Genomic DNA, 17,500 nt, shown 5'->3' on the forward strand with positions numbered 1-17,500 from the left:
AGATTAGATGAGATTGGGCGTATCCAGTATGGTGTGGCTGTAGATGAGCTTTGGGGTTTCTATTAGAACTTTTCTACTTCTAGCTACTGGTTCATAAATGAATACATTTGAAAATGGAATGCATCAACAGAACGGTGTTGGCAGTATAAAAATACCTACAGCATCTTGTATTCCCAGGTGGTCTTCCATCCAAGTACTAACCAGGCCCAACACTGCTTAGCTTACAAGATCAGATGAGATTGGGCGTATCAAGTGTGGTGTGGATGTAGATGATCTTTGTGGTTTCTGTTAGAACTTTTCTTCTTCTAACTACTGGTACATAAATGAATAAGTTTGAAAATGGAATGCATCAACAGTATGGTGTTGGCAGTATGAATATACCTACAGCTCCTTGTATTCCCAGGTGGTCTCCCATCCAAGTACTAACCAGGCCCAACACTGCTTAGCTTCCAAGATCAGATGAGATTGGGCGTATCCAGTGTGGTGTGGCTGCAAATGAGCTTTGTGGTTTCTGTTAGAACTTTTCTACTTCTAACTACTGGTACATAAATGAATAAGTTTGAAAATGGAATGCATCAACAGAACGGTGTTGGCAGTATAAAAATACCTGCATCACCTTGTATACCCAGGTGGTCTCCCATCCAAGTACTAACCAGGCCCAACACTGCTTAGCTTCCAAGATCAGATGAGATTGAGCATATCCAGTGTCGTGTGGCTGTAGATGAGCTTTGTGGTTTCTGTTAGAACTTTTCTACTTCTAACTACTGGTACATAAATGAATAAGTTTGAAAATGGAATGCATCAACAGAACGATGTTGGCAGTATAAAAATACCTACAGCACCTTGTATTCCCAGGTGGTCTCCCATCCAATACTAACCAGGCCCAACACTGCTTAGCTTCCAAGATCAGATGAGATTGTGCGTATCAAGTGTGGTGTGGCTGCAGATGAGCTTTGTGGTTTCTGTTAGAACTTTTCTACTTCTAGCTACTGGTTCATAAATGAATACATTTGAAAATGGAATGCATCAACAGAACGGTGTTGGCAGTATAAAAATACCTAGAGCATCTTGTATTCCCAGGTGTTCTCCCATCCAAATATTAACCAGGCCCAACACTGCTTAGCTTCCAAGATCAGATGAGATTGGGCGTATCAAATGTGGTGTGGCTGCAGATGAGCTTTGTGATTTCTGTTAGAACTTTTCTACTTCTAACTACTGGTACATAAATGAATAAGTTTGAAAATGGAATGCATCAACAGAACGATGTTGGCAGTATAAAAAAACCTACAGCACCTTGTATTCCCAGGTGGTCTCCCATTAAAGTACTAACCAGGCCCAACACCGCTTAGCTCCCAAGATCAGATGAGATTGGGCGTATCCAGTGTGGTGTGGCTGTAGATGAGCTTTGTGGTTTCTGTTAGAACTTTTCTACTTCTAGCTACTGGTTCATAAATGAATAAATTTGAAAATGGAATGCATCAACAGAACGGTGTTGGCAGTATAAAAATACCTACAGCACCTTGTATTCCCAGGTGGTCTTCCATCCAAGTACTAACCAGGCCCAACACTGCTTAGCTCCCAAGATTAGATGAGATTGGGCGTATCCAGTATGGTGTGGCTGTAGATGAGCTTTGGGGTTTCTATTAGAACTTTTCTACTTCTAGCTACTGGTTCATAAATGAATACATTTGAAAATGGAATGCATCAACAGAACGGTGTTGGCAGTATAAAAATACCTACAGCATCTTGTATTCCCAGGTGGTCTTCCATCCAAGTACTAACCAGGCCCAACACTGCTTAGCTTACAAGATCAGATGAGATTGGGCGTATCAAGTGTGGTGTGGATGTAGATGATCTTTGTGGTTTCTGTTAGAACTTTTCTTCTTCTAACTACTGGTACATAAATGAATAAGTTTGAAAATGGAATGCATCAACAGAACGGTGTTGGCAGTATAAAAATACCTACAGCACCTTGTATTCCCAGGTGGTCTCCCATCCAATACTAACCAGGCCCAACACTGCTTAGCTTCCAAGATCAGATGAGATTGGGCGTATCAAGTGTGGTGTGGCTGTAGATGAGCTTTGTGGTTTCTGTTAGAACTTTTCTACTTCTAACTAGTATTACATAAATGAATAAGTTTGAAAATGGAATGCATCAACAGAACGGTGTTGGCAGTATAAAAATACCTGCATCACCTTGTATACCCAGGTGGTCTCCCATCCAAGTACTAACCAGGCCCAACACTGCTTAGCTTCCAAGATCAGATGAGATTGAGCATATCCAGTGTGGTGTGGCTGTAGATGAGCTTTGTGGTTTCTGTTAGAACTTTTCTACTTCTAACTACTGGTACATAAATGAATAAGTTTGAAAATGGAATGCATCAACAGAACGGTGTTGGCAGTATAAAAATACCTACATCACCTTGTATTTCCAGGTGGTCTCCCATCCAAGTACTAACCAAGCCCAACACTGCTTACTTTCCAAGATCATATGAGATTGGGTGCATCCTGTGTTGTGTGGCTGTAGATGAGCTTTGTGGTTTCTGTTAGAACTTTTCTACTTCTAACTACTGGTAAATAAATGAAAAAGTTTGAAAATGGAAAGCATCAACAGAACGGTGTTGGCAGTATAAAAATACCTACAGCATCTTGTATTCCCAGGTGGTCTACCACCCAAGTACTAACCAGGCCCAACACTGCTTAGCTTCCAAGATCAGATGAGATTGGGCGTATCCAGCGTGGTTTGGCTGTAGATTATCTTTGTGGTTTCTGTTAGAACTTTTCTACTTCTAACTACTGGTACATAAATTAATAAGTTTGAAAATGGAATGCATCAACAGAACGGTGTTGGCAGTATAAAAATACCTACAACACAGTGTATTCCCACGTGGTTTCCCATCCAAATACTAACCAGGCCCAAGACTGCTTAGCTTCCAAGATCAGATGAGATTGGGCGTATCAAGTGTGGTGTGGCTGTAGATGAGCTTTGTGGTTTCTGTTAGAACTTTTCTACTTCTAACTACTTGTACATAAATGAATAAGTTTGAAAATGGAATGCATCAACAGAACGGTGTTGGCAGTATAAAGATACCTACATCACTTTGTATTCCAAGGTGGTCTCCCTTTAAAGTACTAACCAGGCCCAACACTGCTTAGCTCCCAAGATCAGATGAGATTGGGCGTATCCAGTGTGGTGTGGCTGTAGATGAGCTTTGTGGTTTCTATTAGAACTTTTCTAGTTCTAGCTACTGGTTCATAAATGAATAAATTTGAAAATGGAATGCATCAACAGAACGGTGTTGGCAGTATAAAAATACCTACAGCATCTTGTATTCCCAGGTGTTCTCCCATCCAAATATTAACCAGGCCCAACACTGCTTAGCTTACAAGATCAGATGAGATTGGGCGTATCCAGCGTGGTGTGGCTGTAGATGAGCTTTGTGGTTTCTGTTAGAACTTTTCTTCTTCTAACTACTGGTACATAAATGAATAAGTTTGAAAATGGAATGCATCAACAGAACGGTGTTGGCAGTATAAAAATACCTACTGCACCTTGTATTCCCAGGTGGTCTACCACCCAAGTACTAACCAGGCTCAACACTGCTTAGCTTACAAGATCAGATGAGATTGGCCGTATCCAGTGTGGTGTGGCTGTAGATGAGCTTTGTGGTTTCTGTTAGAACTTTTCTTCTTCTAACTACTGGTACATAAATGAATAATTTTGAAAATGGAATGCATCAACAGAACGGTGTTGGCAGTATAAAAATACCTACAGCACCTTGTATTCCCAGGTGGTCTCCCATCCAATACTAACCAGGCCCAACACTGCTTAGCTTCCAAGATCAGATGAGATTGTGCGTATCAAGTGTGGTGTGGCTGCAGATGAGCTTTGTGGTTTCTGTTAGAACTTTTCTACTTCTAACTACTGGTACATAAATGAATAAGTTTGAAAATGGAATGCATCAACAGAACGATGTTGGCAGTATAAAAATACCTACAGCACCTTGTATTCCCAGGTGGTCTCCCATTAAAGTACTAACCAGGCCCAACACTGCTTAGCTCCCAAGATCAGATGAGATTGGGCATATCAAGTGTGGTGTGGCTGTAGATGATCTTTGTGGTTTCTGTTAGAACTTTTCTACTTCTAACTACTGGTACATAAATGAATAAGTTTGAAAATGGAATGCATCAACAGTATGGTGTTGGCAGTATGAATATACCTACAGCTCCTTGTATTCCCGGGTGGTCTCCCATCCAAGTACTAACCAGGCCCAACACTGCTTAGCTTCCAAGATCAGATGAGATTGGGCGTATCCAGTGTGGTGTGGCTGCAAATGAGCTTTGTGGTTTCTGTTAGAACTTTTCTACTTCTAACTACTGGTACATAAATGAATAAGTTTGAAAATGGAATGCATCAACAGAACGGTGTTGGCAGTATAAAAATACCTACAGCACCTTGTATTCCCAGGTGGTCTCCCATCCAATACTAACCAGGCCCAACACTGCTTAGCGTCCAAGATCAGATGAGATTGGGCGTATCAAATGTGGTGTGGCTGTAGATGAGCTTTGTGGTTTCTGTTAGAACTTTTCTACTTCTAACTACTGGTACATAAATGAATAAGTTTGAAAATGGAATGCATCAACAGAACGGTGTTGGCAGTATAAAAATACCTGCATCACCTTGTATTCCCAGGTGGTCTCCCATCCAAGTACTAACCAGGCCCAACACTGCTTAGCTTCCAAGATCAGATGAGATTGGGCGTATCCAGTGTGGTGTGGCTGTAGATGAGCTTTGTGGTTTCTGTTAGAACTTTTCTACTTCTAACTACTGGTACATAAATGAATAAGTTTGAAAATGGAATGCATCAACAGAACGATGTTGGCAGTATAAAAAAACCTACAGCACCTTGTATTCCCAGGTGGTCTCCCATTAAAGTACTAACCAAGCCCAACACTGCTTAGCTCCCAAGATCAGATGAGATTGGGCGTATCCAGTGTGGTGTGGCTGTAGATGAGCTTTGTGGTTTCTGTTAGAACTTTTCTACTTCTAGCTACTGGTTCATAAATGAATAAATTTGAAAATGGAATGCATCAACAGAACGGTGTTGGCAGTATAAAAATACCTACAGCACCTTGTATTCCCAGGTGGTTTTCCATCCAAGTACTAACCACACCCAACACTGCTTAGCTTACAAGATCAGATGAGATTGGGCGTATCCAGTGTGGTGTGGCTGTAGATGATCTTTGTGGTTTCTGTTAGAACTTTTCTACTTCTAACTACTGGTACATAAATGAATAAGTTTGAAAATGGAATGCATCAACAGAACGGTGTTGGCAGTATAAAAATATCTACAGCGCCTTGTATTCCCAGGTGGTCTCCCATCCAAGTACTAACCAGGCCCAACACTGCTTAGCTTTCAAGATCAGATGAGATTGGGCGTATCCAGTGTGGTGTGGCTGTAGATGAGCTTTGTGGTTTCTGTTAGAACTTTTCTACTTCTAACTACTGGTACATAAATGAATAAGTTTGAAAATGGAATGCATCAACAGAACGGTGTTGGCAGTATAAAAATACCTACTGCACCTTGTATTCCCAGGTGGTCTACCACCCAAGTACTAACCAGGCTCAACACTGCTTAGCTTACAAGATCAGATGAGATTGGCCGTATCCAGTGTGGTGTGGCTGTAGATGAGCTTTGTGGTTTCTGTTAGAACTTTTCTTCTTCTAACTACTGGTACATAAATGAATAAGTTTGAAAATAGAATGCATCAACAGAACGGTGTTGGCAGTATAAAAATACCTACAGCACCTTGTATTCCCAGGTGGTCTCCCATCCAATACTAACCAGGCCCAACACTGCTTAGCTTCCAAGATCAGATGAGATTGGGCGTATCAAGTGTGGTGTGGCTGTAGATGAGCTTTGTTGTTTCTGTTAGAACTTTTCTACTTCTAACTACTGGTACATAAATGAATAAGTTCGAAAATGGAATGCATCAACAGAACGGTGTTGGCAGTATAAAAATACCTACATCACCTTGTATTCCCAGGTGGTCTCCCATCCAAGTACTAACCAGGCCCAACACTGCTTAGCTTCCAAGATCAGATGAGATTGGGCGTATCCAGTGTGGTGGGGCTTTATATGAGCTTTGTGGTTTCTGTTAGAACTTTTCTACTTCTAACTACTGGTACATAAATGAATAAGTTTGAAAATGGAATGCATCAACAGAACGGTGTTGGCAGTATAAAAATACCTACTGCACCTTGTATTCCCAGGTGGTCTACCACCCAAGTACTAACCAGGCTCAACACTGCTTAGCTTACAAGATCTGATGAGATTGGCCGTATCCAGTGTGGTGTGGCTGTAGATGAGCTTTGTGGTTTCTGTTAGAACTTTTCTTCTTCTAACTACTGGTACATAAATGAATAAGTTTGAAAATGGAATGCATCAACAGAACGGTGTTGGCAGTATAAAAATACCTACAGCACCTTGTATTCCCAGGTGGTCTCCCATCCAATACTAACCAGGCCCAACACTGCTTAGCTTCCAAGATCAGATGAGATTGGGCGTATCAAGTGTAGTGTGGCTGTAGATGAGCTTTGTGGTTTCTGTTAGAACTTTTCTACGTCTAACTACTGGTACATAAATGAATAAGTTTGAAAATGGAATGCATCAACAGAACGGTGTTGGCAGTATAAAAATACCTACATCACCTTGTATTCCCAGGTGGTCTCCCATCCAAGTACTAACCAGGCCCAACACTTCTTAGCTTCCAAGATCAGATGAGATTGGGTGTATCAAGTGTGGTGTGGCTGTAGATGAGCTTTGTGGTTTCTGTTAGAACTTTTCTACTTCTAACTACTGGTACATAAATGAATAAGTTTGAAAATGGAATACATCAACAGAACGGTGTTGGCAGTATAAAAATACCTACATCACCTTGTATTCCCAGGTGGTCTCCCATCCAAGTACTAACCGGGCCCAACACTGCTTAGCTTCCAAGATCAGATGAGATTTGGCGTATCCAGTGTGGTGTGGCTGTAGATGAGCTTTGTGGTTTCTGTTAGAACTTTTCTACTTCTAACTACTGGTACATAAATGAATAAGTTTGAAAATGGAATGCATCAACAGAACGGTGTTGGCAGTATAAAAACACCTACAGCACCTTGTATTCCCAGGTGTTCTCCCATCCAATACTAACCAGGCCCAACACTGCTCAGCTTCCAAGATCAGATGAGATTGGGTGTATCAAGTGTGGTGTGGCTGTAGATGAGCTTTGTTGTTTCTGTTAGAACTTTTCTACTTCTAACTACTGGTACATAAATGAATAAGTTTGAAAATGGAATGCTTCAACAGAACGGTGTTGGCAGTATAAAAATACCTACTGCACCTTGTATTCCCAGGTGGTCTACCACCCAAGTACTAACCAGGCTCAACACTGCTTAGCTTACAAGATCAGATGAGATTAGCCGTATCCAGTGTGGTGTGGCTGTAGATGAGCTTTGTGGTTTCTGTTAGAACTTTTCTACTTCTAACTACTGGTACATAAATGAAAAAGTTTGAAAATGGAATGCATCAACAGAACGGTGTTGGCAGTATAAAAATACCTACAGCACCTTGTATTCCCAGGTGGTCTCCCATCCAATACTAACCAGGCCCAACACTGCTTAGCTTCCAAGATTAGATGAGATTGGGCGTATCAAGTATGGTGCGGCTGTAGATGAGCTTTGTGGTTTCTGTTAGAACTTTTCTACTTCTAACTACTGGAACATAAATGAATAAGTTTGAAAATGGAATGCATCAACAGAACGGTGTTGGCAATATAAAAATACCTACATCACCTTGTATTCCCAGGTGGTCTCCCATCCAAGTACTAACCAGGCCCAACACTGCTTAGCTTCCAAGATCAGATGAGATTGGGCGTATCCAGTGTGGTGTGGCTGTAGATGAGCTTTGTGGTTTCTGTTAGAACTTTTCTACTTCTAACTACTGGTACATAAATGAATAAGTTTGAAAATGGAATGCATCAACAGAACGGTGTTGGCAGTATAAAAATACCTACTGCACCTTGTATTCCCAGGTGGTCTACCACCCAAGTATTAACCAGGCTCAACACTGCTTAGCTTCCAAGATCAGATGAGATTGGGCGTATCCAGTGTGGTGTGGTTGTAGATGAGCTTTGTGGTTTCTGTTAGAACTTTTCTTCTTCTAACTACTGGTACATAAATGAATAAGTTTGAAAATGGAATGCATCAACAGAACGGTGTTGGCAGTATAAAAATACCTACAGCACCTTGCATTCCCAGGTGGTCTCCCATCCAATACTAACCAGGCCCAACACTGCTTAGCTTCCAAGATCAGATGAGATTGGGTGTATCAAGTGTGGTGTGGCTGTACATGAGTTTTGTTGTTTCTGTTAGAACTTTTCTACTTCTAACTACTGGTACATAAATGAATAAGTTTGAAAATGGAATGCATCAACAGAACGGTGTTGGCAGTATAAAAATACCTACATCACCTTGTATTCCCAGGTGGTCTCCCATCCAAGTACTAACCAGGCCCAACACTGCTTAGCTTCCAAGATCAGATGGGATTGGGCATATCCAGTGTGGTGTGGCTGTAGATGAGCTTTGTGGTTTCTGTTAGAACTTTTCTACTTCTAACTACTGGTACCTAAATGAATAAGTTTGATAATGGAATGAATCAACAGTATGGTGTTGGCAGTATGAATATAACTACAGCTCCTTGTATTCCCAGGTGGTCTCCCATCCAAGTACTAACCAGGCCCAACACTGCTTAATTTCCAAGATCAGATGAGATTGGGCGTATCCAGTATGGTGTGGCTTTAGATGAGCTTTGTGGTTTCTGTTAGAACTTTTCTACTTCTAACTACTGGTACATAAATGAATAAGTTTGAAAATGGAATGCATCAACAGAACGGTGTTGGCAGTATAAAAATATCTACAGCGCCTTGTATTCCCAGGTGGTCTCCCATCCAAGTACTAACCAGGCCCAACACTGCTTAGCTTTCAAGATCAGATGAGATTGGGCGCATCCAGTGTGGTGCGGCTGTAGATGAGCTTTGTGGTTTCTGTTAGAACTTTTCTACTTCTAAGTACTGGTACATAAATTAATAAGTTTGAAAATGGAATACATCAACAGAACGGTGTTGGCAGTATAAAAATACCTACAGCACCTTGTATTCCCAGGTGGTCTCCCATCCAAGTACTAACCAGGCCCAACACTGCTTAGTTTCCAACATCATATGAGATTGGGTGCATCCTGTGTTGTGTGGCTGTAGATGAGCATTGTGATTTCTGTTAGAACTTTTCTACTTCTAACTACTGGTAAATAAATGAAAAAGTTTGAAAATGGAATGCATCAACAGAACGGTGTTGGCAGTATAAAAATACCTACAGCATCTTGTATTCCCAGGTGGTCTACCACCCAAGTACTAACCAGGCCCAACACTGCTTAGCTTCCAAGATCAGATGAGATTGGGCGTATCCAGCGCGGTTTGGCTGTAGATTATCTTTGTGGTTTCTGTTAGAACTTTTCTACTTCTAACTACTGGTACATAAATTAATAAGTTTGAAAATGGAATGCATCAACAGAACCGTGTTGGCAGTATAAAAATACCTACAGCACCGTGTATTCCCAGGTGGTTTCCCAACCAAATACTAACCAGGCCCAACACTGCTTATCTTCCAAGATCAGATGAGATTGGGCGTATCCAGTGTGGTGTGGCTGTAGATGAGCTTTGGGGTTTCTGTTAGAACTTTTCTTCTTCTAACTACTGGTACATAAATGAATACGTTTGAAAATGGAATGCATCAACAGAACGGTGTTGGCAGTATAAAAATACCTACAGCACCTTGTATTCCCAGGTGGTCTCCCATCCAATACTAACCAGGCCCAACACTGCTTAGTTTCCAAGATCAGATGAGATTGGGCGTATCTAGTGTGGTGTGGCTGTAGATGAGCTTTGTGGTTTCTGTTAGAACTTTTCTACTTCTAACTACTGGTACATAAATGAATAAGTTTGAAAATGGAATGCATCAACAGAACGGTGTTGGCAGTATAAAAATACCTACATCACCTTGTATTCCCAGGTGGTCTCCCATCCAAGTACTAACCAGGCCCAACACTGCTTAGCTTCCAAGATCAGATAAGATCGGGCGTATCCAGTGTGGTGTGGCTGTAGATGAGCTTTGTGGTTTCTGTTAGAACTTTTCTACTTCTAACTACTGGTACATAAATGAATAAGTTTGAAAATGGAATGCATCAACAGAACGATGTTGGCAGTATAAAAAAACCTACAGCACCTTGTATTCCCAGGTGGTCTCCCATTAAAGTACTAACCAGGCCCGACACTGCTTAGCTCCCAAGATCAGATGAGATTGGGCGTATCCAGTGTGGTGTGGCTGTAGATGAGCTTTGTGGTTTCTGTTAGAACTTTTCTACTTCTAGCTACTGGTTTATAAATGAATAAATTTGAAAATGGAATGCATCAACAGAACGGTGTTGGCAGTTTAAAAACACCTACAGCACCTTGTATTCCCAGGTGGTATTCCATCCAAGTACTAACCAGGCCCAACACTGCTTAGCTTACAAGATCAGATGAGATTGGGCGTATCCAGTGTGGTGTGGCTGTAGATGATCTTTGTGGTTTCTGTTAGAACTTTTCTACTTCTAACTACTGGTACATAAATGAATACGTTTGAAAATGGAATGCATCAACAGAACGGTGTTGGCAGTATAAAAATATCTACAGCGCCTTATATTCCCAGGTGGTCTCCCATCAAAGTACTAACCAGGCCCAACACTGCTTAGCTTTCAAGATCAGATGAGATTGGGCGTATCCAGTGTAGTGTGGCTGTAGATGAGCTTTGTGGTTTCTGTTAGAAATTTTCTACTTCTAACTACTGGTACATAAATGAATAAGTTTGAAAATGGAATGCATCAACAGAACGGTGTTGGCAGTATAAAAATATCTACAGCGCTTAGTATTCCCAGTTGGTCTCCCATCCAAGTACTAACCAGGCCCAACACTGCTTAGTTTCCAAGAGCAGATGAGATTGGGTGCATCCAGTGTTGTGTGGCTGCAAATGAGCTTTGTGGTTTCTGTTAGAACTATTCTACTTCTAACTACTGGTAAATAAATTAAAAAGTTTGAAATGGAATGCATCAACAGAACGGTGTTGGCAGTATAAAAATACCTACTGCACCTTGTATTCCCAGGTGGTCTACCACCCAAGTATTAACCAGGCTCAACACTGCTTAGCTTCCAAGATCAGATGAGATTGGACGTATCCAGTGTGGTGTGGTTGTAGATGAGCTTTGTGGTTTCTGTTAGAACTTTTCTACTTCTAACTACTGGTACATAAATGAATAAGTTTGAAAATGGAATGCATCAACAGAACGGTGTTGGCAGTATAAAAATACCTACAGCACCTCGTATTCCCAGGTGGTCTCCCATCCAATACTAACCAGGCCCAACACTGCTTAGCTTCCAAGATCAGATGAGATTGGGTGTATCAAGTGTGGTGTGAATGTAGATGAGTTTTGTGGTTTCTGTTAGAACTTTTCTTCTTCTAACTACTGGTAAATAAATGAAAAAGTTTGAAAATGGAATGCATCAACAGAACGGTGTTGGCAGTAAAAAAATATTTATAGCGCCTTGTATTCCCAGGTGGTCTCCCATCCAAATACTAACCAAGCCCAACACTGCTTAGCTTTCAAAATCAGATGAGATTGGGCGTATCCAGTGTGGTGCGGCTGTAGATGAGCTTTGTTGTTTCTGTTAGAACTTTTCTACTTCCAAGTACTGGTACATAAATGAATAAGTTTGAAAATGGAATGCATCAACAGAACGGTGTTGGCAGTATAAAAATACCTACAGCACCTTGTATTCCCAGGTTGTCTCCCATCCAAGTACTAACCAGGCCCAACACAGCTTACTTTCCAAGATCATATGAGATTGGGTGCATCCTGTGTTGTGTGGCTGTAGATGAGCTTTGTGGTTTCTGTTAGAACTTTTCTACTTCTAACGACCGGTAAAAAAATGAAAGAGTTTGAAAATGGAATGCATCAACAGAACGGTGTTGGCAGTATAAAAATACCTACAGCATCTTGTATTCCCAGGTGGTCTACCATCCAAGTACTAACCAGGCCCAACACTGCTTAGCTTCCAAGACCAGAGGAGATTGGGCGTATCCAGCGTGGTTTGGCTGTAGATTATCTTTGTGGTTTCTGTTAGAACTTTTCTACTTCTAACTACTGGTACATAAATTAATAAGTTTGAAAATGGAATGCATCAACAGAACGGTATTGGCAGTATAAAAATACCTACAGCACTGTGTATTCCCAGGTGGTCTCCCATCCAAATACTAACCAGTCCCAACACTGCTTAGCTTCCAAGATCAGATGAGATTGGGCGTATCAAGTGTGGTGTGGCTGTAGATAAGCTTTGTGGTTTCTGTTAGAATTTTTCTACTTCTAACTACTGGTACATAAATGAATAAGTTTGAAAATGGAATGCATCAACAGAACCGTGTTGGCAGTATAAAAATACCTACAGCACCGTGTATTCCCAGGTGGTTTCCCAACCAAATACTAACCAGGCCCAACACTGCTTATCTTCCAAGATCAGATGAGATTGGGCGTATCCAGTGTGGTGTGGCTGTAGATGAGCTTTGGGGTTTCTGTTAGAACTTTTCTTCTTCTAACTACTGGTACATAAATGAATAAGTTTGAAAATGGAATGCATCAACAGAACGGTGTTGGCAGTATAAAAATACCTACAGCACCTTGTATTCCCAGGTGGTCTCCTATCCAATACTAACCAGGCCCAACACTGCTTAGTTTCCAAGATCAGATGAGATTGGGCGTATCTAGTGTGGTGTGGCTGTAGATGAGCTTTGTGGTTTCTGTTAGAACTTTTCTACTTCTAACTATTGGTACATAAATGAATAAGTTTGAAAATGGAATGCATCAACAGAACGGTGTTGGCAGTATAAAAATACCTACATCACCTTGTATTCCCAGGTGGTCTCCCATCCAAGTACTAACCAGGCCCAACACTGCTTAGCTTCCAAGATCAGATGAGATCGGGCGTATCCAGTGTGGTGTGGCTGTAGATGAGCTTTGTGGTTTCTGTTAGAACTTTTCTACTTCTAACTACTGGTACATAAATGAATAAGTTTGAAAATGGAATGCATCAACAGAACGATGTTGGCAGTATAAAAAAACCTACAGCACCTTGTATTCCCAGGTGGTCTCCCATTAAAGTACTAACCAGGCCCGACACTGCTTAGCTCCCAAGAACAGATGAGATTGGGCGTATCCAGTGTGGTGTGGCTGTAGATGAGCTTTGTGGTTTCTGTTAGAACTTTTCTACTTCTAGCTACTGGTTCATAAATGAATAAATTTGAAAATGGAATGCATCAACAGAACGGTGTTGGCAGTATAAAAATACCTACAGCACCTTGTATTCCCAGGTGGTATTCCATCCAAGTACTAACCAGGCCCAACACTGCTTAGCTTACAAGATCAGATGAGATTGGGCGTATCCAGTGTGGTGTGGCTGTAGATGATCTTTGTGGTTTCTGTTAGAACTTTTCTACTTCTAACTACTGGTACATAAATGAATACGTTTGAAAATGGAATGCATCAACAGAACGGTGTTGGCAGTATAAAAATATCTACAGCGCCTTATATTCCCAGGTGGTCTCCCATCAAAGTACTAACCAGGCCCAACACTGCTTAGCTTTCAAGATCAGATGAGATTGGGCATATCCAGTGTAGTGTGGCTGTAGATGAGCTTTGTGGTTTCTGTTAGAAATTTTCTACTTCTAACTAATGGTACATAAATGAATAAGTTTGAAAATGGAATGCATCAACAGAACGGTGTTGGCAGTATAAAAATATCTACAGCGCTTAGTATTCCCAGTTGGTCTCCCATCCAAGTACTAACCAGGCCCAACACTGCTTAGTTTCCAAGAGCAGATGAGATTGGGTGCATCCAGTGTTGTGTGGCTGCAAATGAGCTTTGTGGTTTCTGTTAGAACTATTCTACTTCTAACTACTGGTAAATAAATAAAAAAGTTTGAAATGGAATGCATCAACAGAACGGTGTTGGCAGTATAAAAATACCTACTGCACCTTGTATTCCCAGGTGGTCTACCACCCAAGTATTAACCAGGCTCAACACTGCTTAGCTTCCAAGATCAGATGAGATTGGACGTATCCAGTGTGGTGTAGTTGTAGATGAGCTTTGTGGTTTCTGTTAGAACTTTTCTACTTCTAACTACTGGTACATAAATGAATAAGTTTGAAAATGGAATGCATCAACAGAACGGTGTTGGCAGTATAAAAATACCTACAGCTCCTCGTATTCCCAGGTGGTCTCCCATCCAATACTAACCAGGCCCAACACTGCTTAGCTTCCAAGATCAGATGAGATTGGGTGTATCAAGTGTGGTGTGAATGTAGATGAGTTTTGTGGTTTCTGTTAGAACTTTTCTTCTTCTAACTACTGGTAAATAAATGAAAAAGTTTGAAAATGGAATGCATCAACAGAACGGTGTTGGCAGTAAAAAAATATTTACAGCGCCTTATATTCCCTGGTGGTCTCCCATCCAAATACTAACCAAGCCCAACACTGCTTAGCTTTCAAAATCAGATGAGATTGGGCGTATCCAGTGTGGTGCGGCTGTAGATGAGCTTTGTTGTTTCTGTTAGAACTTTTCTACTTCCAAGTACTGGTACATAAATGAATAAGTTTGAAAATGGAATGCATCAACAGAACGGTGTTGGCAGTATAAAAATACCTACAGCACCTTGTATTCCCAGGATGTCTCCCATCCAAGTACTAACCAGGCCCAACACTGCCTAGCTTCCAAGATCAGAGGAGATTGGGCGTATCCAGCGTGGTTTGGCTGTAGATTATCTTTGTGGTTTCTGTTAGAACTTTTCTACTTCTAACTACTGGTACATAAATTAATAAGTTTGAAAATGGAATGCATCAACAGAACGGTATTGGCAGTATAAAAATACCTACAGCACCGTGTATTCCCAGGTGGTCTCCCACCCAAATACTAACCAGGCCCAACACTGCTTAGCTTCCAAGATCAGATGAGATTGGGCGTATCAAGTGTGGTGTGGCTGTAGATAAGCTTTGTGGTTTCTGTTAGAATTTTTCTACTTCTAACTACTGGTACATAAATGAATAAGTTTGAAAATGGAATGCATCAACAGAACGGTGTTGGCAGTATAAAGATACCTACATCACTTTTTATTCCCAGGTGGTCTTCCGTTAAAGTACTAACCAGGCCCAACACTGCTTAGCTTACAAGATCAGATGAGATTGGGCGTATCCAGTGTGGTGTGGCTGTAGATGAGCTTTGTGGTTTCTATTAGAACTTTTCTACTTCTAGCTAATGGTTCATAAATGAAAAAATTTGAAAATGGAATGCATCAACAGAACGGTGTTGGCAGTATAAAAATACCTACAGCACCTTGTTTTCCCAGGTGGTCTCCCATCCAAATACTAACCAGGCCCAACACTGCTTAGCTTCCAAGATCAGATGAGATTGGGCGTATCCAGCGTGGTTTGGCTGTAGATTATCTTTGTGGTTTCTGTTAGAACTTTTCTACTTCTAACTACTGGTACATAAATGAATAAGTTTGAAAATGGAATGCATCAACAGAACGGTGTTGGCAGTATAAAAATACCTACAGCACCTTGTATTCCCAGGTGGTCTCCCATCCAAATACTAACCAGGCCCAACACTGCTTAGCTTCCAAGATCAGATGAGATTGGGCGTATCAAGTGTTGTGTGGCTGTAGATGAGCTTTGTGGTTTCTGTAAGAACTTTTCTACTTCTAACTACTGGTACATAAATGAATAAGTTTGAAAATGGAATGCATCAACAGAACGGTGATGGCAGTATAAAAATACCTACATCACCTTGTATTCCCAGGTGGTCTCCCATCCAAGTACTAACCAAGCCCAACACTGCTTACTTTCCAAGATCATATGAGATTGGGTGCATCCTGTGTTGTGTGGCTGTGGATGAGCTTTGTGGTTTTTGTTAGAACTTTTCTACTTCTAACTACTGGTAAAAAAATGAAAAAGTTTGAAAATGGAATGCATCAACAGAACGGTGTTGGCAGTATAAAAATACCTACAGCATCTTGTATTCCCAGGTGGTCTCCCATCCAAGTACTAACCAAGCCCAACACTGCTTACTTTCCAAGATCATATGAGATTGGGTGCATCCTGTGTTGTGTGGCTGTAGATGAGCTTTGTGGTTTTTGTTAGAACTTTTCTACTTCTAACTACTGGTAAAAAAATGAAAAAGTTTGAAAATGGAATGCATCAACAGAACGGTGTTGGCAGTATAAAAATACCTACAGCATCTTGTATTCCCAGGTGGTCTGCCACCCAAGTACTAACCAGGCCCAACACTGCTTAGCTTCCAAGATCAGATGAGATTGGGCGTATCCAGCGTGGTTTGGCTGTAGATTATCTTTGTGGTTTCTGTTAGAACTTTTCTACTTCTAACTACTGGTACATAAATTAATAAGTTTGAAAATGGAATGCATCAACAGAACGGTGTTGGCAGTATAAAAATACCTACAGCACAGTGTATTCCCAGGTGGTTTCCCATCCAAATACTAACCAGGCCCAAGACTGCTTAGCTTCCAAGATCAGATGAGATTGGGCGTATCAAGTGTGGTGTGGCTGCAGATGAGCTTTGTGGTTTCTGTTAGAACTTTTCTACTTCTAACTACTGGTACATAAATGAATAAGTTTGAAAATGGAATGCATCAACAGAACGGTGTTGGCAGTATAAAGATACATACATCACTTTGTATTCCCAGGTGGTCTCCCTTTAAAGTACTAACCAGGCCCAACACTGCTTAGCTCCCAAGATCAGATGAGATTGAGCGTATCCAGTGCGGTGTGGCTGTAGATGAGCTTTGTGGTTTCTATTAGAAGTTTTCTACTTCTAGCTACTGGTTCATAAATGAATAAATTTGAAAATGGAAAGCATCAACAGAACGGTGTTGGCAGTATAAAAATACCTACAGCATCTTGTATTCCCAGGTGTTCTCCCATCCAAATATTAACCAGGCCCAACACTGCTTAGCTTACAAGATCAGATGAGATTGGGCGTATCCAGCGTGGTGTGGCTGTAGATGAGCTTTGTGGTTTCTGTTAGAACTTTTCTACTTCTAACTACTGGTACATAAATTAATAAGTTTGAAAATGGAATGCATCAACAGAACCGTGTTGGCAGTATAAAAATACCTACAGCACCTTGTATTCCCAGGTGGTCTCCCATCCAATACTAACCAGGCCCAACACTGCTTAGCTTCCAAGATCAGATGAGATTGTGCGTATCAAGTGTGGTGTGGCTGCAGATGAGCTTTGTGGTTTCTGTTAGAACTTTTCTACTTCTAACTACTGGTACATAAATTAATAAGTTTGAAAA

The 17,500-nt window shown here is 41.0% G+C and overlaps 12 non-coding genes and 66 pseudogenes across 12 annotated transcripts; all 78 read right to left on the reverse strand.

Annotated features, from left to right (window-relative positions):
- The window catches only part of LOC134892828 (5S ribosomal RNA), a 119-nt pseudogene extending 74 nt beyond the window's left edge, over positions 1-45 (reverse strand).
- A 107-nt stretch (positions 46-152) lies between these two features.
- Positions 153-271, reverse strand: LOC134895743 (5S ribosomal RNA; annotated as a pseudogene).
- A 107-nt stretch (positions 272-378) lies between these two features.
- On the reverse strand, positions 379-497 carry LOC134884298 (5S ribosomal RNA). The gene has a single exon (XR_010168450.1). It is a non-coding gene; the product is annotated as a 5S ribosomal RNA (ribosomal RNA).
- A 107-nt stretch (positions 498-604) lies between these two features.
- LOC134896663 (5S ribosomal RNA) lies at positions 605-723 on the reverse strand (annotated as a pseudogene).
- A 107-nt stretch (positions 724-830) lies between these two features.
- Positions 831-948, reverse strand: LOC134894826 (5S ribosomal RNA; annotated as a pseudogene).
- Positions 949-1,055: 107 nt separating this feature from the next.
- LOC134898301 (5S ribosomal RNA) lies at positions 1,056-1,174 on the reverse strand (annotated as a pseudogene).
- A 107-nt stretch (positions 1,175-1,281) lies between these two features.
- Positions 1,282-1,400, reverse strand: LOC135070340 (5S ribosomal RNA). The gene has a single exon (XR_010256508.1). It is a non-coding gene; the product is annotated as a 5S ribosomal RNA (ribosomal RNA).
- Positions 1,401-1,507: 107 nt separating this feature from the next.
- On the reverse strand, positions 1,508-1,626 carry LOC134892829 (5S ribosomal RNA; annotated as a pseudogene).
- A 107-nt stretch (positions 1,627-1,733) lies between these two features.
- Positions 1,734-1,852, reverse strand: LOC134895744 (5S ribosomal RNA; annotated as a pseudogene).
- A 107-nt stretch (positions 1,853-1,959) lies between these two features.
- LOC134890282 (5S ribosomal RNA) lies at positions 1,960-2,077 on the reverse strand (annotated as a pseudogene).
- Positions 2,078-2,184: 107 nt separating this feature from the next.
- On the reverse strand, positions 2,185-2,303 carry LOC134894930 (5S ribosomal RNA; annotated as a pseudogene).
- Positions 2,304-2,410: 107 nt separating this feature from the next.
- LOC134897715 (5S ribosomal RNA) lies at positions 2,411-2,529 on the reverse strand (annotated as a pseudogene).
- Positions 2,530-2,636: 107 nt separating this feature from the next.
- Positions 2,637-2,755, reverse strand: LOC134889772 (5S ribosomal RNA; annotated as a pseudogene).
- Positions 2,756-2,862: 107 nt separating this feature from the next.
- LOC134896250 (5S ribosomal RNA) lies at positions 2,863-2,981 on the reverse strand (annotated as a pseudogene).
- Positions 2,982-3,088: 107 nt separating this feature from the next.
- Positions 3,089-3,207, reverse strand: LOC134896178 (5S ribosomal RNA; annotated as a pseudogene).
- Positions 3,208-3,314: 107 nt separating this feature from the next.
- LOC134897298 (5S ribosomal RNA) lies at positions 3,315-3,433 on the reverse strand (annotated as a pseudogene).
- A 107-nt stretch (positions 3,434-3,540) lies between these two features.
- Positions 3,541-3,659, reverse strand: LOC134896652 (5S ribosomal RNA; annotated as a pseudogene).
- Positions 3,660-3,766: 107 nt separating this feature from the next.
- Positions 3,767-3,884, reverse strand: LOC134894827 (5S ribosomal RNA; annotated as a pseudogene).
- Positions 3,885-3,991: 107 nt separating this feature from the next.
- LOC134889337 (5S ribosomal RNA) lies at positions 3,992-4,110 on the reverse strand (annotated as a pseudogene).
- Positions 4,111-4,217: 107 nt separating this feature from the next.
- LOC134886916 (5S ribosomal RNA) lies at positions 4,218-4,336 on the reverse strand (annotated as a pseudogene).
- Positions 4,337-4,443: 107 nt separating this feature from the next.
- Positions 4,444-4,561, reverse strand: LOC134894026 (5S ribosomal RNA; annotated as a pseudogene).
- Positions 4,562-4,668: 107 nt separating this feature from the next.
- Positions 4,669-4,787, reverse strand: LOC134887592 (5S ribosomal RNA; annotated as a pseudogene).
- Positions 4,788-4,894: 107 nt separating this feature from the next.
- LOC135071016 (5S ribosomal RNA) lies at positions 4,895-5,013 on the reverse strand. Its single transcript, XR_010257160.1, has one exon. It is a non-coding gene; the product is annotated as a 5S ribosomal RNA (ribosomal RNA).
- A 107-nt stretch (positions 5,014-5,120) lies between these two features.
- On the reverse strand, positions 5,121-5,239 carry LOC134895335 (5S ribosomal RNA; annotated as a pseudogene).
- Positions 5,240-5,346: 107 nt separating this feature from the next.
- Positions 5,347-5,465, reverse strand: LOC135066646 (5S ribosomal RNA). Its single transcript, XR_010252889.1, has one exon. It is a non-coding gene; the product is annotated as a 5S ribosomal RNA (ribosomal RNA).
- A 107-nt stretch (positions 5,466-5,572) lies between these two features.
- On the reverse strand, positions 5,573-5,691 carry LOC134896653 (5S ribosomal RNA; annotated as a pseudogene).
- A 107-nt stretch (positions 5,692-5,798) lies between these two features.
- On the reverse strand, positions 5,799-5,916 carry LOC134890284 (5S ribosomal RNA; annotated as a pseudogene).
- A 107-nt stretch (positions 5,917-6,023) lies between these two features.
- Positions 6,024-6,142, reverse strand: LOC134894892 (5S ribosomal RNA; annotated as a pseudogene).
- Positions 6,143-6,249: 107 nt separating this feature from the next.
- On the reverse strand, positions 6,250-6,368 carry LOC134896560 (5S ribosomal RNA; annotated as a pseudogene).
- A 107-nt stretch (positions 6,369-6,475) lies between these two features.
- LOC134892733 (5S ribosomal RNA) lies at positions 6,476-6,593 on the reverse strand (annotated as a pseudogene).
- Positions 6,594-6,700: 107 nt separating this feature from the next.
- On the reverse strand, positions 6,701-6,819 carry LOC135066893 (5S ribosomal RNA). The gene has a single exon (XR_010253129.1). It is a non-coding gene; the product is annotated as a 5S ribosomal RNA (ribosomal RNA).
- A 107-nt stretch (positions 6,820-6,926) lies between these two features.
- On the reverse strand, positions 6,927-7,045 carry LOC134889175 (5S ribosomal RNA; annotated as a pseudogene).
- A 107-nt stretch (positions 7,046-7,152) lies between these two features.
- Positions 7,153-7,270, reverse strand: LOC134896168 (5S ribosomal RNA; annotated as a pseudogene).
- A 107-nt stretch (positions 7,271-7,377) lies between these two features.
- LOC134897356 (5S ribosomal RNA) lies at positions 7,378-7,496 on the reverse strand (annotated as a pseudogene).
- A 107-nt stretch (positions 7,497-7,603) lies between these two features.
- Positions 7,604-7,721, reverse strand: LOC134896292 (5S ribosomal RNA; annotated as a pseudogene).
- A 107-nt stretch (positions 7,722-7,828) lies between these two features.
- LOC135067607 (5S ribosomal RNA) lies at positions 7,829-7,947 on the reverse strand. The gene has a single exon (XR_010253818.1). It is a non-coding gene; the product is annotated as a 5S ribosomal RNA (ribosomal RNA).
- Positions 7,948-8,054: 107 nt separating this feature from the next.
- Positions 8,055-8,173, reverse strand: LOC134896106 (5S ribosomal RNA; annotated as a pseudogene).
- Positions 8,174-8,280: 107 nt separating this feature from the next.
- Positions 8,281-8,398, reverse strand: LOC134893621 (5S ribosomal RNA; annotated as a pseudogene).
- A 107-nt stretch (positions 8,399-8,505) lies between these two features.
- LOC135068077 (5S ribosomal RNA) lies at positions 8,506-8,624 on the reverse strand. The gene has a single exon (XR_010254284.1). It is a non-coding gene; the product is annotated as a 5S ribosomal RNA (ribosomal RNA).
- Positions 8,625-8,731: 107 nt separating this feature from the next.
- LOC134893746 (5S ribosomal RNA) lies at positions 8,732-8,850 on the reverse strand (annotated as a pseudogene).
- Positions 8,851-8,957: 107 nt separating this feature from the next.
- Positions 8,958-9,076, reverse strand: LOC135070884 (5S ribosomal RNA). The gene has a single exon (XR_010257035.1). It is a non-coding gene; the product is annotated as a 5S ribosomal RNA (ribosomal RNA).
- Positions 9,077-9,183: 107 nt separating this feature from the next.
- Positions 9,184-9,302, reverse strand: LOC134895697 (5S ribosomal RNA; annotated as a pseudogene).
- A 107-nt stretch (positions 9,303-9,409) lies between these two features.
- LOC134890146 (5S ribosomal RNA) lies at positions 9,410-9,528 on the reverse strand (annotated as a pseudogene).
- Positions 9,529-9,635: 107 nt separating this feature from the next.
- Positions 9,636-9,754, reverse strand: LOC134888005 (5S ribosomal RNA; annotated as a pseudogene).
- Positions 9,755-9,861: 107 nt separating this feature from the next.
- Positions 9,862-9,979, reverse strand: LOC134894770 (5S ribosomal RNA; annotated as a pseudogene).
- Positions 9,980-10,086: 107 nt separating this feature from the next.
- LOC134889393 (5S ribosomal RNA) lies at positions 10,087-10,205 on the reverse strand (annotated as a pseudogene).
- A 107-nt stretch (positions 10,206-10,312) lies between these two features.
- Positions 10,313-10,431, reverse strand: LOC135069988 (5S ribosomal RNA). The gene has a single exon (XR_010256165.1). It is a non-coding gene; the product is annotated as a 5S ribosomal RNA (ribosomal RNA).
- Positions 10,432-10,538: 107 nt separating this feature from the next.
- LOC134890537 (5S ribosomal RNA) lies at positions 10,539-10,657 on the reverse strand (annotated as a pseudogene).
- A 107-nt stretch (positions 10,658-10,764) lies between these two features.
- Positions 10,765-10,883, reverse strand: LOC134888837 (5S ribosomal RNA; annotated as a pseudogene).
- Positions 10,884-10,990: 107 nt separating this feature from the next.
- Positions 10,991-11,109, reverse strand: LOC134896088 (5S ribosomal RNA; annotated as a pseudogene).
- Positions 11,110-11,215: 106 nt separating this feature from the next.
- LOC134897121 (5S ribosomal RNA) lies at positions 11,216-11,334 on the reverse strand (annotated as a pseudogene).
- Positions 11,335-11,441: 107 nt separating this feature from the next.
- On the reverse strand, positions 11,442-11,559 carry LOC134892852 (5S ribosomal RNA; annotated as a pseudogene).
- A 107-nt stretch (positions 11,560-11,666) lies between these two features.
- Positions 11,667-11,785, reverse strand: LOC134896563 (5S ribosomal RNA; annotated as a pseudogene).
- A 107-nt stretch (positions 11,786-11,892) lies between these two features.
- LOC134895840 (5S ribosomal RNA) lies at positions 11,893-12,011 on the reverse strand (annotated as a pseudogene).
- A 107-nt stretch (positions 12,012-12,118) lies between these two features.
- On the reverse strand, positions 12,119-12,237 carry LOC134894382 (5S ribosomal RNA; annotated as a pseudogene).
- Positions 12,238-12,344: 107 nt separating this feature from the next.
- Positions 12,345-12,463, reverse strand: LOC134894283 (5S ribosomal RNA; annotated as a pseudogene).
- Positions 12,464-12,570: 107 nt separating this feature from the next.
- On the reverse strand, positions 12,571-12,689 carry LOC134888006 (5S ribosomal RNA; annotated as a pseudogene).
- Positions 12,690-12,796: 107 nt separating this feature from the next.
- On the reverse strand, positions 12,797-12,914 carry LOC134896217 (5S ribosomal RNA; annotated as a pseudogene).
- A 107-nt stretch (positions 12,915-13,021) lies between these two features.
- LOC135069912 (5S ribosomal RNA) lies at positions 13,022-13,140 on the reverse strand. Its single transcript, XR_010256091.1, has one exon. It is a non-coding gene; the product is annotated as a 5S ribosomal RNA (ribosomal RNA).
- Positions 13,141-13,247: 107 nt separating this feature from the next.
- On the reverse strand, positions 13,248-13,366 carry LOC134889035 (5S ribosomal RNA; annotated as a pseudogene).
- Positions 13,367-13,473: 107 nt separating this feature from the next.
- On the reverse strand, positions 13,474-13,592 carry LOC134889716 (5S ribosomal RNA; annotated as a pseudogene).
- Positions 13,593-13,699: 107 nt separating this feature from the next.
- Positions 13,700-13,818, reverse strand: LOC134891182 (5S ribosomal RNA; annotated as a pseudogene).
- A 107-nt stretch (positions 13,819-13,925) lies between these two features.
- LOC134896089 (5S ribosomal RNA) lies at positions 13,926-14,044 on the reverse strand (annotated as a pseudogene).
- A 106-nt stretch (positions 14,045-14,150) lies between these two features.
- LOC134897550 (5S ribosomal RNA) lies at positions 14,151-14,269 on the reverse strand (annotated as a pseudogene).
- A 107-nt stretch (positions 14,270-14,376) lies between these two features.
- On the reverse strand, positions 14,377-14,494 carry LOC134894589 (5S ribosomal RNA; annotated as a pseudogene).
- A 107-nt stretch (positions 14,495-14,601) lies between these two features.
- On the reverse strand, positions 14,602-14,720 carry LOC134896874 (5S ribosomal RNA; annotated as a pseudogene).
- Positions 14,721-14,827: 107 nt separating this feature from the next.
- Positions 14,828-14,946, reverse strand: LOC134894792 (5S ribosomal RNA; annotated as a pseudogene).
- A 107-nt stretch (positions 14,947-15,053) lies between these two features.
- Positions 15,054-15,172, reverse strand: LOC134885236 (5S ribosomal RNA). Its single transcript, XR_010169354.1, has one exon. It is a non-coding gene; the product is annotated as a 5S ribosomal RNA (ribosomal RNA).
- Positions 15,173-15,279: 107 nt separating this feature from the next.
- Positions 15,280-15,398, reverse strand: LOC134897563 (5S ribosomal RNA; annotated as a pseudogene).
- Positions 15,399-15,505: 107 nt separating this feature from the next.
- Positions 15,506-15,624, reverse strand: LOC135069099 (5S ribosomal RNA). The gene has a single exon (XR_010255289.1). It is a non-coding gene; the product is annotated as a 5S ribosomal RNA (ribosomal RNA).
- A 107-nt stretch (positions 15,625-15,731) lies between these two features.
- LOC134890851 (5S ribosomal RNA) lies at positions 15,732-15,850 on the reverse strand (annotated as a pseudogene).
- Positions 15,851-15,957: 107 nt separating this feature from the next.
- On the reverse strand, positions 15,958-16,076 carry LOC134897669 (5S ribosomal RNA; annotated as a pseudogene).
- Positions 16,077-16,183: 107 nt separating this feature from the next.
- On the reverse strand, positions 16,184-16,302 carry LOC134895703 (5S ribosomal RNA; annotated as a pseudogene).
- A 107-nt stretch (positions 16,303-16,409) lies between these two features.
- LOC134890684 (5S ribosomal RNA) lies at positions 16,410-16,528 on the reverse strand (annotated as a pseudogene).
- A 107-nt stretch (positions 16,529-16,635) lies between these two features.
- LOC134895934 (5S ribosomal RNA) lies at positions 16,636-16,754 on the reverse strand (annotated as a pseudogene).
- A 107-nt stretch (positions 16,755-16,861) lies between these two features.
- Positions 16,862-16,980, reverse strand: LOC134896995 (5S ribosomal RNA; annotated as a pseudogene).
- A 107-nt stretch (positions 16,981-17,087) lies between these two features.
- On the reverse strand, positions 17,088-17,206 carry LOC134897299 (5S ribosomal RNA; annotated as a pseudogene).
- Positions 17,207-17,313: 107 nt separating this feature from the next.
- LOC134894828 (5S ribosomal RNA) lies at positions 17,314-17,431 on the reverse strand (annotated as a pseudogene).
- Positions 17,432-17,500: the final 69 nt, after the last annotated feature.

Source organism: Pseudophryne corroboree, chromosome 3, assembly GCF_028390025.1.
Source record: "Pseudophryne corroboree isolate aPseCor3 chromosome 3, aPseCor3.hap2, whole genome shotgun sequence".
NCBI classification, from domain to species: Eukaryota; Metazoa; Chordata; class Amphibia; order Anura; family Myobatrachidae; genus Pseudophryne; species Pseudophryne corroboree.